This window comes from Bos grunniens, chromosome 5 (assembly GCF_055505025.1).
Source record: "Bos grunniens cultivar Pamir isolate PY7600 chromosome 5, Bosgru_T2T1.0, whole genome shotgun sequence".
In the NCBI taxonomy this organism is placed as follows: Eukaryota; Metazoa; Chordata; class Mammalia; order Artiodactyla; family Bovidae; genus Bos; species Bos grunniens.
In genome coordinates, this window is record NC_141169.1 from 24356971 (window position 1) to 24373642 (window position 16672).

Consider the following 16672-nt stretch of genomic DNA (forward strand, 5'->3'; position numbering starts at 1 on the left):
TTGCTTTACCTACTTTCTGTTTACTAACATCTTTGTAACCCTGACTTCCAGACCCGAAGTCTGAGAGGCAGCTCACATTTTATATATCGAGATCAGAACTCTTCATCTCACTCCTCCTTTCACCATCAGGCCTGGCCCTCCCCATTATCCACGTCTCAGTAAATAACCCCATTACACACTCAACTGCTTGAGCCCCACACCTGAGCACCATCCTTGATTGCTCTGTTCCCCTCATCTCCCACATCAGTCTGTCGGAATCACCTACTGAAATACCCCCATATTTACCCAGATCCGTTATCTCCTTCTCTCTGCTACCACCCTGTGCAAACCTCTGACATCTCTCACCGGACTTCCAGATGGTTTCCTTACCTGCCTGTCTGCTTCTGTGCTTGCACCCACAGTCTACCTGAGATAGCAGCTGGAGGGGTCTTTAAAAATAGAAATGTCACTCTCCTACTTAAAATCCTCCATTGCCTTCCTGTCACACTTAGAAGAAAATCCAACCTCCTTTATCCTGTGGCTCCTGCCTATGTCTGCAGCTTATCCTTCATTGCTCTCCCATGGCTCATCACTTTCATCAGATCAGATATTTCTGATCTTCAGATATTTTAAATGGGGGTCCTGCCTCAAGTCTTTGCAGTTCTCTCGCTGGTATGCTGCTAAGTCACTTCAGTCATGTCTGACTCTGTGCGACCCCCTAGACGACAGCCCACCAGGCTCCCCGGTCCCTGGGATTCTCCAGGCAAGAACACTGGAGTGGGTTGCCATTTCCTTCTCCAATGCGTGAAAGTGAAAAGTGAAAGTGAAGTCGCTCAGTTGTGTCCGACCCTCAGCGACCCCATGGACTGCAGCCTACCAGGCTCCTCCATCCCTGGGATTTTTCAGGCAGGAGTACTGGAGTGGGTTGCCATTGCCTTCTCCACTCGCTGGTATACAGGCCATTATATAAGACTGACTTCCTCTTGTTACTTAGGCCTTAGCTCAAGTCCCCTCCCCTGGGAGGGTTTCCCTGACCACACTACTTAAAGCATCTGACCCTAGATCACACTCTAGCCCAAAGCCTGTTTTCTTTGAATTTATATATTAATAAAACATGCATATGTATTTGTGTATTTGCATACTTACTTTTGCCCCTAAGCTATGAACCCCAGACAGCAGGTTCTGTCTCGTTCAGTACTGGATCTCTAGTACCTAGAACAGTATCTGGAACATACAGAGGCATACTTATTGCATGAATAAACAAACAAATGACTTTAGTTTCTGATTCCCCATCAAAGATCTTGGCCTTCAAGGGCCAATTTAAGCAACCTTATCCTTATTTCTTCCCCCACCCTCCATCATCTGCTCATCTGGATGCTGTGCTTATGTACTGGGTACTTTAGGATCTTCGTAATTTCAGATTCTCTCTGGGGTACCATATGGAAGGGTCTTGTCATGTTTCCCTCTCTCTCAAAAAGACCCCTTCACGATTGCTTGCACCTCTTCTCCAGCAGAATTTGAACTTCACACCCTTCATTAGCAGGGCCAGGACCTTTCCTTCCTCTGAACCAAGAGCCACAGAGCTCCGCTGGCTCCATTCACTCTTTGATCTAAGACACACTTGTTTCTTTTCATCTTTCTCTGCCCATGCTTGTCAATTTGCTCCTCCTTTCCCTTCCCCTCTATGTTTCTCTTTCTGTAGAAAACAGCTCGTCAATTTCTAGTTTACTTAGATCAAATGCTTGAAAGGCCATTTCCCAGGCTTGTCTATATAACTAAAAGCTATGCTCACATTCTAATTTTAATATAATTGTGCAACCTTTTGTAAAATAACTAGAGCAGGGGTAAAGTTATGAATTTGACTATCAGGTCTGACTCAGAGATTTGAGCAAATTCTAGCCTTCTCTAAAGAGGGCGTAAGGAAACTCCTGATCAAAGTGGAATCCTTTCTCATGCCCTAGAGTAGGTCAAGATTTTAAGAATCTTCTGGATGGGGGATAAGTTAGAATCACCAAATTTTGTCTACTTATCTAATGAGTACAGTAATAGCTATTTCTGCTTGATAAAGTGGTTGGGAGGTTAAAGTTTTTTCTTTACTGAAAAATTTTAGGCTCTTTCTCAAAGAATTATAACTTAAGGAAAAACTTTATATAAAGGTAAGCCATTGAGTTTTTGTGTTTTTTTTTCTGCTACAGCTAACAGTTTTGTACTTGACATTCTTTGCAGGGTATAAATAGAAGACTTGTTTTGTCAAGTGGTCTGAATAGTACTTACTCCTTATAAATGTTAAGTATTTACTATTAGATCAGTGAAAACATTTCAATGGGGCTAGACCTTTCCTTGTCAAGGTTGTAATTTTTCTCAGGAGTTTTTATTTGAAGCCCCTGTTTCCTTAGGCCCTAGGGTTAATGGGTCTCTTTGATGTAAGTAGTTTTCATTTTGCTAGTTCAAATCCACCTCTGCCTCTATTAGAGTTCCAGCCCTTCGCAAACCTCTCTTCCACCCTTGAGGTTGGCCCCGAGGGCATGTAACGTGCCCTGGTCCCACATCTGCTTCTCGCACCAGCCACTGTCGCATCCCTTGGCACAGCTGCTGCTTCCACCAGGATCAGCCCCTCCTGTCCAATATAAAATTTAGCTCGGAAGCTAGGGAAAATGGAAATGCGATCATCTGAACATCTGGCAGGTCCGATTGCTTTATGAAGGAAGTGACCTTGAAGAAAACACCTTGATGAGTGCCTGAGGAAGAGTAAGAGGCCCCAAAGGCCTGCATTTTGGCAGAGTTTCTCTATAAGAGTCCGGGGGAAGCATTTACTGGTTGTTGAGAGAGTGAGGTGGGTACAGGCAAGAACAAAAGTGAGGGGAAGGTGGAGGAGGGACAGAGCAGCAGCTCAGGGCAGGAGGTCGTGGGCAGGGCTGGGTGGGGAACGCACTGCCACTGTCCTTGTGATCTCCCACGTTTCTGTGAGGTCTCTCCTCTGCCTGTGCCTGCCCAGCTTGGCATGGACTTCAGGGCTGAACTTGGGGATGCAGAGGTTCACAGAACAGTTGATTTAGTACAGGGTGGAGACAACACTGATCAGATCTGGAGCCCAGAAAGTAAAGGGAGCCTGGAGAATATGACCTCACCAAATGTTGAGAACTTTGGGATCCCAGAAGCTATAGAGTTCATGAAAGCTTGAGGTGATTTCCTGAAGGTCAGTGAGAGCCCCAGCTAACACCTGGGGTACATCCAGGTGAAAGTGAAGTCGCTTAGTTGTGTCCGACTCTTTTCAACCCCGTGGACCGTAGCCCACCAGGCTCCTCCGTCCATGGGATTCTCCAGGCAAGAGTACTGGAGTGGGTTGCCATTTCCTTCTCCAGGGGATCTTCCTGACCCAGGGATCAAACTTAGGTCTCCTCCATTGCAGGCAGATGCTTTAACCTCCTAGCCCAACGTTGGCCAAAGAATTTTACCACTGCAGGTAGGTGGCTCACCTACTAATATTGGATTTTATGTGTTTGGTGTGTTTGTATGTCTGTAATTCTATTAAAATTTTCTTTATTGCACAAAGAACATTATAACAATTCATAACTCTGTACCAAGAACAATATTAAATCAAAAGACAAGGGACACATTCAGCCAAATGTGTCTCGAATGTCTGGCAGAAAGGTCGTCAGGGTGGAGTTGTGTGAATAGAGAGCCCAAAGGAGGCAGTTCGTGTCGCTCAGCAGTTCTCGGAGTCCACAAGCCCAGCACCCTGTGAATCAGCTGTTTTTGTTTTTGTTTTTTTCCATTCTAGTAGTCGGAGAAGGCAATGGCACCCCACTCCAGTACTCTTGCCTGGAAAATCCCATGGATGGAGGAGCCTGGTAGGCAGTTCATGGGGTCACTAAGAGTCAGAGACGACTGAGCGACTTCACTTTCACTTTTCACTTTCATGCATTGGAGAAGGAAATGGCAACCCACTCCAGTATTCTTGCCTGGAGAATCCCAGGGACGGGGGAGCCTGGTGGGCTGCCGTCTATGGGGTCGCACAGAGTCAGACATGACTGAAGCAACTTAGCATAGCATAGCATTCCAGTAGCATCTTTTAGACTTTGGGTAATTTATTACAAGAATCAGTAAGGTTTTGTGCAAGACCAGAAACAGTTTTTTCCTGCATCGTGTGAGCCTCAGTTGAAGCATCACCTCTTTTATTAGTCTCATCAAGCTTCCCTGCAACTCCTCATCTTCTTTCTCATCCCTGATCAGGTAGCACTTTGTTCACTTCTTGGTTTCTACATTCAGCTCATTATTTGTAATTGGTTGCGTGTATCTGTTTTCTAGGAAGTTATACTTATCTTGAAGGCAGGAAACTGTATCTTGTCTGTGTTTTGTGATTCCCTGGAAATGTCTGCTGAATAAATGTCTTGGGAGACATAAGTAAAGGTATACTAGAAGTGTTTTAATTCCCTCTTCACCCTGGAGTAAAGGGTAAGTGAAGAGGTATAGTGAGAAATAAGATTGATGAAGTAAAATAAGAGCTGTGTCAGTCACTGTTCTAAGCATTTTATATATATTCATTCATTCCTTATAACAATCCTATGAGATGGCAGTTATCATCCTTCCCCATTGTATAGGGGTGGAAACGGAGACACAGAGAGATCAAGTGACTTGCTCAAGGTCACACAGCTAGTAGGTAGTGGTTGGGATCTGAACTCCACAGCCTGGACTCTCAACCGTTATTCTTTCTCTCTAAGGTTGGAGGAGACTGTGAGAGCTCAGGTCCCCAGCATGTGCTAGCCACCAGGTCACAGCTGTTGCTGTTACTGTACTATTACTAAAGAGCTGAACTGAACCACGTGGCTGACTCCTTGTGCAAACCCTTCCCCGACTTAACACTGGGATAGTGAGGACACGTGAGGCCTAGGACAGCAAGCTGAGGAATGCTGAGGAATTGCTCTCTGTGGCCTTGGGAATGCCAGCCAGCAGCCCACCCGAGGTCTTGTAATCTGGGTGTGTATCCACAGGCGCCCAGCCCTCTGCCAGCCTGCGGAAGAGAAGGGGACTCCAGGAACAGAGTTCTGAGAGCGTAGGTGGGGCCAGGGCCAGGGATGCAGAGGGGCGTGTGCTCCCACCTGTCTGTTTTGGTTTCCTTATCTTAAAATAAACGACTTGGAACTCTATTATTCTTTCTCAACTTGAGGTTTGAGGACCCAGGGAATCCAAAAGTTCTATATGAACTAGCTATTTTTATTTCAGTTCAGTTCAGTCGCTCAGTGGTGTCCGACTGTTTGCGACCCCATGAACTGCAGCACACCAGGCCTCCCTGTCCATCACCAACTCCCGGAGTCCACCTAAACCCATGACCATTGAGTCGGTGATGCCATCCAACCATCTCATCCTCTGTTGTCCCCTTGTCCTCCTGCCCTGAATCTTTCCCAGCATCAGGGTCTTTTCCAGTGTGTCAGCTCTTCGCATCAGGTGGCCAAAGTATTGGAGTTTCAGCTTCAGCATCAGTCCTTCCAGTGAACACTCAGGACTGGTCTCGTTTAGGATAGACTAAAAGATTGTGCTGTGTGCTCAGTCGTGTCTGACTCTTTGTGACCCCATGGACTGTCGCCCACCAGGCTCCTCTGTCCGTGGGATTTCCCAGGCAAGAAGACTGGAGTGGGTTGCCATTTCCTCCTCCAAGGGGGATCTTTGTGACCCAGGGATCAAAACCTCATCTCTTGGGTCTCTTGCATTGGCAGGTGGATTCTTTACCACTAGGGCCACCTGAGAAGCCAAATTTAACCGTATTTGGGATCATCTCCTAAGGGACTCCTGCCTCTTGATTTCGGTTTCTTAACTTGCGTTTGTGATGGTGACTGTGCTGGGTGTGTAAAGCAGCCAGATCCAGGCTTTTTGAAATTTATTTTACATCTTAACCCAGCACACACATCCATGTGAACATAAACACAACAAAACATTTCCTAAAGTATCATTTACCCTTTTACAAAGGAAGTACCCATTGTTCCTCTCCCTTCCCCAGCTAGTCACGACCTACAGTCTTCAGTTAGAAAGACTACGGGATTCAACAGCAAGCATGTCCAGGCTGCTGTTTTTTTTTTTTTTTTTTGAAGTGGAAAATTTCCACTGAAAGATGTTTACTAGAATAAATCTTCAGTTTTTTAACTGATTTCAGAGATTTCAGTAACTTAAGAAACTGAGTCATTGACTTGAGGTTATGAGAACAAAGCTAAGGTATGAAGTAATGACTGTTTTGTTCTTGATCACTGAGGAAAATACACAGGCAGTTTAATCTGTTTATGTCTGTGAATCAGAATTACAGTTGACTCTTGAACTGTGCAGGTCCACGGATGTGTAGATTTTTTTCAATAAATATGTGATGTACACGTATTGTGGTTGTGGTTGATCGAATCTGCAGATGTGGAACCACTGATGGGAAACCAGATGCAGAGGGGCGAAGGCTAACTATTCAGTTATATGCAGATTTTCGACTGCTTGGAAATCGGGGCTCTTAATCCCCCACCTTGTTCAAGAGTCAACTGTACTTGCCCTCCGCAAAAAAACTAAATCAGAATCTGTTTGCTGTACAGAGTTTTGTAGCAGAGATTAGTAAACTGTTACATCGGAACAGCCGGGGCCCCGGCACCCAATGCTTTGTGGGGAGATGCAGTGCATGGATGGATCCTGTCTCTGAATATACCGGCTTACCTCAGTCATGAGCACAAGATATGGTCACCAGTGGATAGTGGGGTGTTTTTTTTTTTTTCTGTTAAACTTGATTTTTTAATGTGATATATTTTGGAATACATTGTTAAGGTAGGTGTCTCATTTATCTTCTACATTTTTTCACATTTGGGTAATCTTATTCTTGTGGTGGTGGTGAATATAGTCTTCCATTTTCTATAAACTAGTAGTTGGATCTAGAGGTTTGCTTAAACTCAGTCTAAATAGTTCAGGCAGGGACTCTTCATTGGTGGTGCTGTGTGTTCTCATATATATCTCGTCAGTGGGGAAGCATAATTCTAGGCAGTCTTGTTGGTAATGCAGGGAGGAGGCCCACCTCTCCAGCCTGTTCACCTGCCCAGTGCCATTTGTGAGCAAGAGAAAAAATAGCTACTGTATTTGCACCTACCTGGTGGCTCAGATGGTAAAGCATCTGCCTGCGATTTTGGGAGACCCAGGTTCAATCCCTGGGTCAGGAAGATCCTCTGGAGAAGGAAATGGCAACCCACTCCAGTACTCTTGCCTGGAAAATTCCATGGATGGAGGAGCCTGTTGGGCTACAGTCCATGGGGTTGCAAAGAGTTGGACACGACTGAGGGACTTCACTTAACAAGTATGGGGCTTCTCGGGTAGCATAGTGATAAAGAATCTACCTGCCAATGCAGGAGACACAAGTTTGATTCCTGGGTCAGGAAGATCCCCTGGAGGAGGGCATGGCAACCCACTCCAGTATTCTTGCCTGGAAAATTCCATGGACAGAGGATCCTGGCGGGCTATAGTCCATGGGTTTGCAAACAGTCAGACACGACTGAGCACACACACACACACACACACACACACACCAAATACATTTTCCCTTAAAGTCATTCCACATCTACCTTTTGGCATGAAGCATCTAAAACCATCCAAAAACTGTAAGTGCCTGCCTTGCCAATAAGCTGTTAGCAAGTCTTAACTCAGGAGATCTGTCTCTCCTGGCATTCTGAGAAGCAGAAGTCTCAGATTACTTCCAGCTGAAGTGGAAAATAAACCAAACAAAATAGAAACTCATAGGCCAAATGATGACCCTACCACCCCCAAAGTTGTACACGTCTTAATCTCCAGGACCTGGGAATGTGTTACCTTATATGGCAAAAGAGACTCTTCAGATGTGATTAAGGGTACTGATTTTGAGATGAAGGGATTATCCTGGATTATCTAGATGGATCCATTCTAATCACATGAAGAAAAGGAAGGCAGAAGAGTGGGTCAGAGAGATGTGACATGAGGATTTGGCCTACTTTGAAGATGAGGGGGAAGGGGCCATGAGCCAAAGATTTCAGGATGTCTTTAGAAGCTGGAGAAGGCAAGGAAGCAGAATCCTTCATAGTGCTTCCAAAAAGGAACACAGCCTTGCTGATGCCTTGATTTTAGCTGGTGAGATCCACATCAGACTTCTGCCCTACATAGCTGTAAGATTAAATTGCTAGGTTTGTAGTCATTTGCTGTGGTAGCAATAGAAGACTAATAATACCATTTCATAAGAAACAAACTTTTATCTATCTGTCTATCTCTGTACAGCACGTACCTTTAAAGGTCTTTAGTGCCTGGTATCGATCCCTGGAAGCTTGGGTGCTTGCTTAACTGCATTTTCACAAGATTGACGTTAATGAGCATGTTCCTACGCAGCTGAAATATATCCAGGCTGTTAAAATGATGTTAGACAGTCAGGAGCAAATGTAAATATTTAGTCTTCACAGGTATTATTGCAAACATCTCCATATTGGACTTGCAGAGCCAGGTGTAGACCAGAAACATCTGAGAGGAACTTTTCGGTTTTCAGCCCATGTCTGGCAAGCGTTGACATAGCTGGACCATGTGAGATCTGGCTGGAACTAAGGAAGTCCCCAAGGCTCTGGAGAACAATGAAATGTGGCCCTGGATGTCTGCTGGAGTCATGGGGCATTCATCAGGATGAGCTGCTGAATGTTGTGGTCAGGCCCTTGGGCAAGCCACACAATTGAGATTCTGTTTCCTTCTAAATCACCCCCTCCCCCACCTGCTGTTGAAATGTGGCTAGCTGCTTCATCTTTCTGTTAGGGTGTCACCCTTCTAATTCACACCAAGCGAAACAGTTGGAAAATAAAACCTCATGGCCAGGAAGAGGGGAGCAGGAGGGGAGTAAACACATAACTGGAACCAAAAGCTGAAACATTAATAGATTCAGATTGCGTCTTAGTTTGTCCCTAGACCCTGTCTTTTTTGTGTCTTTGCACTGATTTCCCTGATCCTTAACTTCCCAGAACTCTAAAAGTTGCTTATTAAGCACCTGTCACACAAAGGTGGTGAGAACTAATAAATGGTAGTCATGGATGATGAGTTAGCCAAGTGTAATGACTGTTGCTTTTAAGGTTTCCCAGAATATATATTCAAGTTACTTTTGTTTTAAGGACCATGATGAGTTCAATAAGTCATTTCTGAGTAGGGTACCGGTTATCTTTATGTCCTAAATATTCTTAAAGCTATAGTAATTTCCTTGTTGTAGCTGTAATTCAATTTCTCTGGTGGTTTTGAAACTAATAAGGTGTCCTCGACCCTTTGATGAGCTACTTCTGCTTCTCTTCTGCTCTCTCACCCCTTCACACCTTAGCTGTTCTTGCTGAGAAATGCTGTGAATATAAAGCATACAGTAATTGCTTTATTTTAGTGTTTTGACGTGTAGTGTTTATAAGAGATCAGGGTGAGACTTTCGGGTTGCTAACACTTTCACCATAGAGACCAGATTATTTTTCAAATAGTGGTGAGTGACTGAAGATAGTCATCTGACACTTTCTCCCATCCTAAATGAAATGTAAAATAAATATTTTGCTTAAGTGCTGGGAGTCAGGGAAAGGTGCTGTTTATGTGTCCAAAACCAGAAGGAGTTTTTTTACTAGATGTAGTCTTGCTGGTTCTGGAAAATTCGTTTTCAATTCAACTTTACAAAACAGAAGCATTGTCTTGAGAGAAGTAAATGTAGGTCCGTGGTCTTCAAACTTTTGCTGGATGCCTCATAAAAGGATTTTTTTTTTTTAAACCATGTACTTCCTTGCATTTTTAACTTGACATCTAAATGTTTTCATCATTTTTTTTAATAGGAGGTAGAAAACATTACACATTTCATAAGTTGAAGGAAGGTGAACATTGATCTTGTATGAAATTAATTGTTGTTAGACATGATTTGGTAAAATAGGTTTTAATGACCTCACTGAATACTGTATTACATCTGTAAAGAAATCAATTAAAAACAAAACTTATATGTAGACCTTGTTCAGAAGATCTGAGGAAATCTAGAGGTTTCAGATTTTTTTTTTAATTGCTGTTACTTTAAAAATAATCCACATCAGTAATTTGTTACCTTTCTGAATTCAGAACTTCCTAGCCTGTCCAAGCTCACCTTTTCAGACCTGTTTACAGGACAGGGGGAGACAGAAAAGCCCAAGGCCTCCCCAGACCAATATCTGGAGTCATGTAAGGCAGCACACCGTAGGGAGATTCGAGATACTTGAACAGTATGACTTTTTTTTTTTTTTTTTTCCCCCCTGTAGAGTAGAAGAAAGAGTATTGCTTATGCTGGAAATCTCTCAGGCAGTTTTAGGAAAAAAAAGTGCAGGTGCAAGTTGAGGATATAGAAATTCACTTTGTAAAACTGTGCCTTAGAAGGTCCATTTAAAGACTTTGAAAACTGCTGGAATAGAAACTTCTGGGAGAGATCGCGGCCCTGATAGATGCCTTGCAGCCTTGTCTGTTTCTGTTTTGTTTGTATCCTTTTTTTTTTTTTTTAGATTCCACATAAAAGTGATACAGCACAGTATTTGTCTTTCTCTGTCTGACTTACCTCATTTAGTATGATAATCTCTAGCTCCATCCATGTTGCTGCAAATGGCAAAATTTCATTTTCTTTTTATGACTGGTTAGTATTCCACTGTATGTTTATATCTTCCCTGGTAGCTCAGCTGGTAAAGAATACACCTGCAATGCAAGAGACCCCGGTTCGATTCCTGGGTCTGGAAGATCCCCTGGAGAAGGGAATGGCTACCCACTCCAGTACTCTGGCCTGGAGAATTCCACAGACTAGAGAGTCAGTCCATGGGTTTGCAAAGAGTCGGACATGACGGAACGACTTTCACTTTCACTTCATATATATATTACACATACATATATATGTATACACACATGTATGTATACACACACACATATATATGTATACACACACATATATGTATATACAGCACATCTTCTTTATTCATACATATGTTGATGGGTACTTAGGTTGCTTCCATGTCTTGGCTATCGTAAATAGTGCTGCTGTGAACACTGGGGTACATGTATCTTTTCGAATTAGAGTTGGACCATGTGCTAACTCTACTTTTAGTTTGTTAAGGACTCTCCATACTGTTCTCCATAGTGGCTGCACTAATTTACATTCCCACCAACAGTGTTAAGTTTCTCCACATCCTCTCCAGCATTTGTTACTTGTAGACTCGATGGTGGCTGCATTTTCTAACTATAAAAAAATGTTCATCACTTAATAGAACCAGCCCTGCAGGAAAATGCACCATGTTTATCCTGTTGCCTTGCATACTGCTTGTGCCCCAGGAAGTGGTTCTGCCTTAGTTGAAGGAACATGGATCTACTGGAAACCACAGTGGGTCAGGGATGGAGATCTTTGAGCACTTAATCCCATCTTTGCATAAATTAGCTACGTGATCTTGGGGAAATCATTTGAAGCCATCCATCTCCATTTTCCTTTATCTTAATTGGAGGGACATGAGCAATCAGACTAGATAATCAGAGTCCCTTCCTTCTGTCATTGTGTAATGACAGAATCTGGAATGCCAGAGCCCTCACTCTACAGGGCTTGAGTGGTTGCATTTTAAACTGTAAGGTCTAGTTTGTACAACTTACTGTTCTTATCTCTTTACCACTTCATAATCACAGTAAATAGTTTTCATTGTTGAATAAATAGATAATGAGTGAGCCTCTCGGCATAGCTGGTTTTCACATTCCTTCTCCCCTTTTCTATCTAGAGAGTAATATGAATTAAATCCATAGTCCTCCCTTGGCAAATAAAGACATGGGCATAAAATTTCCATGAATTTAACCTGCTTTCATATCCAACAGTCTCGTCTCTTTTGCTCAACTTGTGTCTTCCCTGATTGAAATCTCGCCATTACTACAAGTGGCAGCCAAAGAAATATTCTGCCAACAGCTGAAAAGTTATACACCTTCTTAATAATTTTTTATTTTTATTTTTTAATGGAATATAAAACTATTTATTGACCACTATTCACCAGTATTTACAATGAAGTAAACAATATACAGTTGAATAACATTCTGATTGAAGAAAGTGAAAGTGAAGTCGCTTAGTTGTGTCCGACTCTTTGCGACCCCATGGACTGTAGCCTATCAGGCTCCTCCGTCCATGGGATTTTCCAGGCAAGAGTACTGGAGTGGATTGCCATTTGCTTCTCCAGGGGATCTTCCCGAGCCAGGAATCGAACCCGGGTCTCCTGCATTGCAGGCAGACGCTTTACTGTCTGAGCCATCATGCTGATTACTACAAAGTTACTGTTTTTCTTGGCTTCTGCTGAACTAGTAACCCAAAATACTGAGAAAATTGAGCCTTCATGTAAGGAATGGATTGGAGTCAAGTCTGAAAAAACATGCAGGTCAAGCGTAGATTAGAAAAGTTTGTTCACTCATTTATTCCTGTAGATCGTAAATTGCCAATATTTTAAAACTATCTGATTAGGTTTCCATGAACAAATCTGAGACATCCCATGTATCATAGCCTTTCCGAAATATAGCACAGAGACTTCAAGTTCTTGTAAAACAATGGTTCACCAAAAGGAACCATCAAGTGTCCATTTAACTAAGTTTTGCTTTGCTATATTAAAACATACCAGAATTTTTCTACTTTTTTCATTTGGTTGGGAAGGCTGTTGATAGTGATAAAAATTCTCTTTCCAGGGTTTCTGCATATAAAACTGCATTTATGTGCAGATATGAATGCAGATTCTGATAGGGGTGCTTTAAAAAATTACCCAATTTAAACTGCTTAATTTGTCTAATTAATTACAAAATTATTTAATTTGAAAGGTTAAGACTTAAATTTTTAATCTAAGTTGCAGTTATTTCTTACATTGCTCAAAATGATATAATTCCAGAACATGGGCTTATCCATGGTTATGAAAGGCTGTTGTTTAAATATATTTACCAAAACAAAAACCACAACAAAAAATTAACTCCCAAACCATTTACATATGTTTTTTATGTATACACATACAAAAAACTTAGAATGGTCCTCAGGCATATATGAGTTAAATGCAAATTTTAAATTCTGATTGAGTAATGACTATGGAGATTTCCTCCAACATTTAGAAGAACTGTTCTCTAATGCTGAAGAAATAATATACGATGGTATCAAATTCATTCTTTCCTGCTGAAGGAAGCAACTATAGAAAGCTTTTATTTGTTCAAAGTAACCAGTGCTATAGATGGGGGAAAAAAAAAAAAACCAATGTAACTTCTCCAATACTACTACAAAACAAACATACCAAACCTGATTTTCATTAGAATGTAGTTATTTCTTCACACTAAGAAATCAAAAAACCAGGATGCACATTTTAAATATTTAATATGGCAATGCAAACAATTATTGAGACTCATCTTCTGGACAAGAATGCCAAGTTAGTCTCTCTTCATTAAAAGCAATTACAATTTGAGGACACTTCATATTTGCCTCTTTTGCCAGCACCAAGTCCGCCTCATCAGAATCTTTCCATTTCATGAGGAACATTAATTCTCCAATGCTGTCTGTGGCACCAATTATTCATTCTGGATCAAGACCTCTGGCAGAACCTCTTGGTTTATCAGCAGCATCTCTTTTCTTCTTTGATTTGCTATCATCAGATTCACTGTTAGACAAAGATTTTCTTTTTTGTTCCATCTTTTTCTTTACCAGCTTTTTGAGAATTAAGAAATGCTTCAGTTAACTCTGGACAATCTAAATTTTCTTCAGGTTCCCAAGTATTGTCTGCATCTGTAAACCCCTTCCACTTGAGGAAGTACTCGGCCTTCCCGTTCACTACACGGTGGTCCGGTACTTTTTCTACTACACATTCTTCAGGTTCTGCCTCTTCAACTTTTTTACTCCTTCCATTTTGTTTCTTACCCATTTTTTGCAATGTAGTTTTATTGGAGGCCGTTTTTTATTGCACACTTGAAGAGCTATTATTCACCGCCTCTGAGTTGCTCTGGGTCCCGGGTCTGCGGCATTTCCTTAATACAATTTTAAAGAGATGACCATTAGCAGAGGGTGGTGCTTCTAGGCTCATCCAAATTACTCTGTAAAGCACACTCCCTAAATTAACCAGATTGCATGAATATTATCCATGAGGGCAAGCATCACTCTTCTTCTTAAGCTATTTCGCCAAACTGTACCAAATTGTGCTACCTCTAGAAGTAGGACATTCTGTGCCCTGTTTGAAGGCTGGTGTGACTGATGTAGTTGGAATTGCTGAAAGGAGGAGAGGGGAAGAGAAAGAATTGATACTCTTTAGGGAATTTCACTAGGCTCTTTGCACGTGTCAGTATGGCTCATACGTGTGTTATTGTGTAAAAAATATTATCCTCCACCTTCTAGATGGTGGAATGGTCTCCATATCATGCTTCAAGGTCAGGCTATGTAAGTAAACCTAATAGTGAAGATAGGCTGACCATGGTCCCTGCTTTCCCCAGCCATCCCTGCCTATCACTCCTCCCCAACACCTACACTGTACGTTGTGATGATCAGTTACCTGAGGTGCTGGTGTATCTGGATTTCTGCCCTGCTTAAAAATTAGGAATACCTCAGGAGTGCAATGCAAAACTCCCTTGTCTTGAGCTGAAAATGTTAAAACATTTTAAAGTCACTAAATCCCTTAGTTAACTTACAGGTATATTGGAAGGACAGATGCTGAAGCTCCAATACTTTGGCCACCTGATGTGAAGGGCCGACTCATTAGAAAAGACCCTGATGCGGGGAAAGACCCTGATGCTGGGAAAGATTGAAGGCAAAAGGAGAAGGAGGAGGCAGAGGATGAGGTGGTTAGATAGCATCACCAACTCGATGGACATGATTTTGAACAAACTCTGGGAGATAGTGAAGGATGGGGGAGCCTGGTGTGCTGCAGTCCTTGAGGCTGCACAGTCAGACACGACTGAGCGACTGAACAAGAACAACATGAGTCTATGGTAGTCATCTTAAATTGTTTCTGGAAAAAAAAAAAAAAAAACTTACAAGTGGCAGCAAATGACTTTTCCCCCCAGCCCTCCATCCCAAAGCAGCTGGTATTCTCGATCTTTGAAAGAAGCCCTGAAATCAGAAACCTGATGCTGAGGCATTTGGTTAGTGTTTGTATTACTCAAAGTGTGTGTGTGTGTGTGTGTGTGTGTGTGTGTGTTTAATGGAGTGTTACTGCAGTTTAATGTCTTTGCCTTCAACTGGAGCTGTAGTGTATTGAGATACTGAGGTGGGGCTACTTCTAATACCTGCCTGTTCACAAGGCCTGTAACCCCTCCCCGGAGCTGTGGCAGAGGAGGAGGAGAGAATGATTCTAGGGGGAGAGTTATAAGGCTTGTGCAACAGGATATTTTCCTTGTGTCTGGTTTTAAACTCAGGACAGGAACATTAACTCATAGAGTAAGGATTGGCAACACACTCTCACACCATTAAAGGACCCTGATTTGGCTGAGTGTTTGGTTCGCATAGTACAAGATCACTGCCTTTAAAGCCAGACCAACCCAAACTTGAATTCTGGCATTAGCCATTACTCTTTTGCATAACTTTGGACAAATTATTTAATCTCTTGGAATCTCAGTTTTCTCATCTGACAGGTATACATACACTGAGGGGTAGCTAAAAGATTAAGAAATAAGAAAACAGAATAGCACTTTGCAAGACAGTTTGGCAAATTCTTAAAAAGATAAACATAATCTTACCACATGATCCAGAAGTCCTGCTCTGAGGTTCTGCCTAAATAGTTGAAAACTTATGTCCACACAAAAAGCTACACACAAATGTTTATAGTAGCTTTATTCATAATCGCCAAAATTGGAAGCGACCAAGATGCCCTTTGGTAATTGAATGGATAAACAAACCGGTACATCCATGTGATGGAATATCATTCAGCAATAAAACGGATTGAACTATCAAGTCATGAAAAGACTCGGAGGAGCTTTAAATGCTTATTAGTCAGTGGAGGAAGGTAGTCTGAAAAGGATCCATACTGTATGATGCTAATAACATATGACATATTGGAAAAGGTAAACCTTTGGAGACCATTAAAAGATTGCTGGTTGCCTGGAGTTTGGGCAGAGGGGCTGAGGAATGAATACAGGAAATCCAGAGTTTTCAAAACAGTGGAAGTAGCTTGTGTGAGGTAACGGTGGACACACGGCACACGTGTTTGCCGAAGCCCTGCGGATGTACAATACGAAGAAGTGTGAGCCCTGCGGATGTACAATACGAAGTGTGAGCCCTAGTGTAAGCTTTCTTTTTTAAGATCAAACAAGACAATGTATGTGAATTGGCTAACCTACTAACGAGTGCATGTTAAACTCTAATAAATGATAGATTTTATTTATAATTTTTATTCTTACTCTAATTTCTAATAATGTCATGTAGACATTGTTTGTGTTAGATATATCCGTTTTAATTAAAAGTGGTATTTAAAAATCCAGCTGTTTACCAAATGAGAATTACTTGTCCTTTATAACCGTTTTCTCCTCTGCTGTCTGTCATGTGCAAAGTGGATAACTTGTTTCCGGGTCCAGGGAAAGCAACCTCTGGCTCAGACTTGAGTTTTACTTCAGTCTGTGATTTACAGTTGGTGTAAAATTTGTGAGTGGAGTTTGTTAGTTATAATGCAATTGCAGTACAAGGCATCTTGAATTGATTTTTGTTATATCCTGTATTGTTATGTAAAGTGCTAAC

The 16672-nt window shown here is 42.0% G+C and overlaps 1 protein-coding gene and 1 pseudogene across 9 annotated transcripts in view; one reads left to right on the forward strand and one right to left on the reverse strand.

Annotated features, from left to right (window-relative positions):
- Positions 1 to 16672, forward strand: part of CRADD (CARD and death domain containing adaptor protein) — a 190676-nt gene that overhangs the window by 130275 nt on the left and 43729 nt on the right. The gene's annotated exons all lie outside the window — the stretch shown is intronic.
- Positions 13352 to 13895, reverse strand: LOC147371416 (chromobox protein homolog 3 pseudogene; annotated as a pseudogene).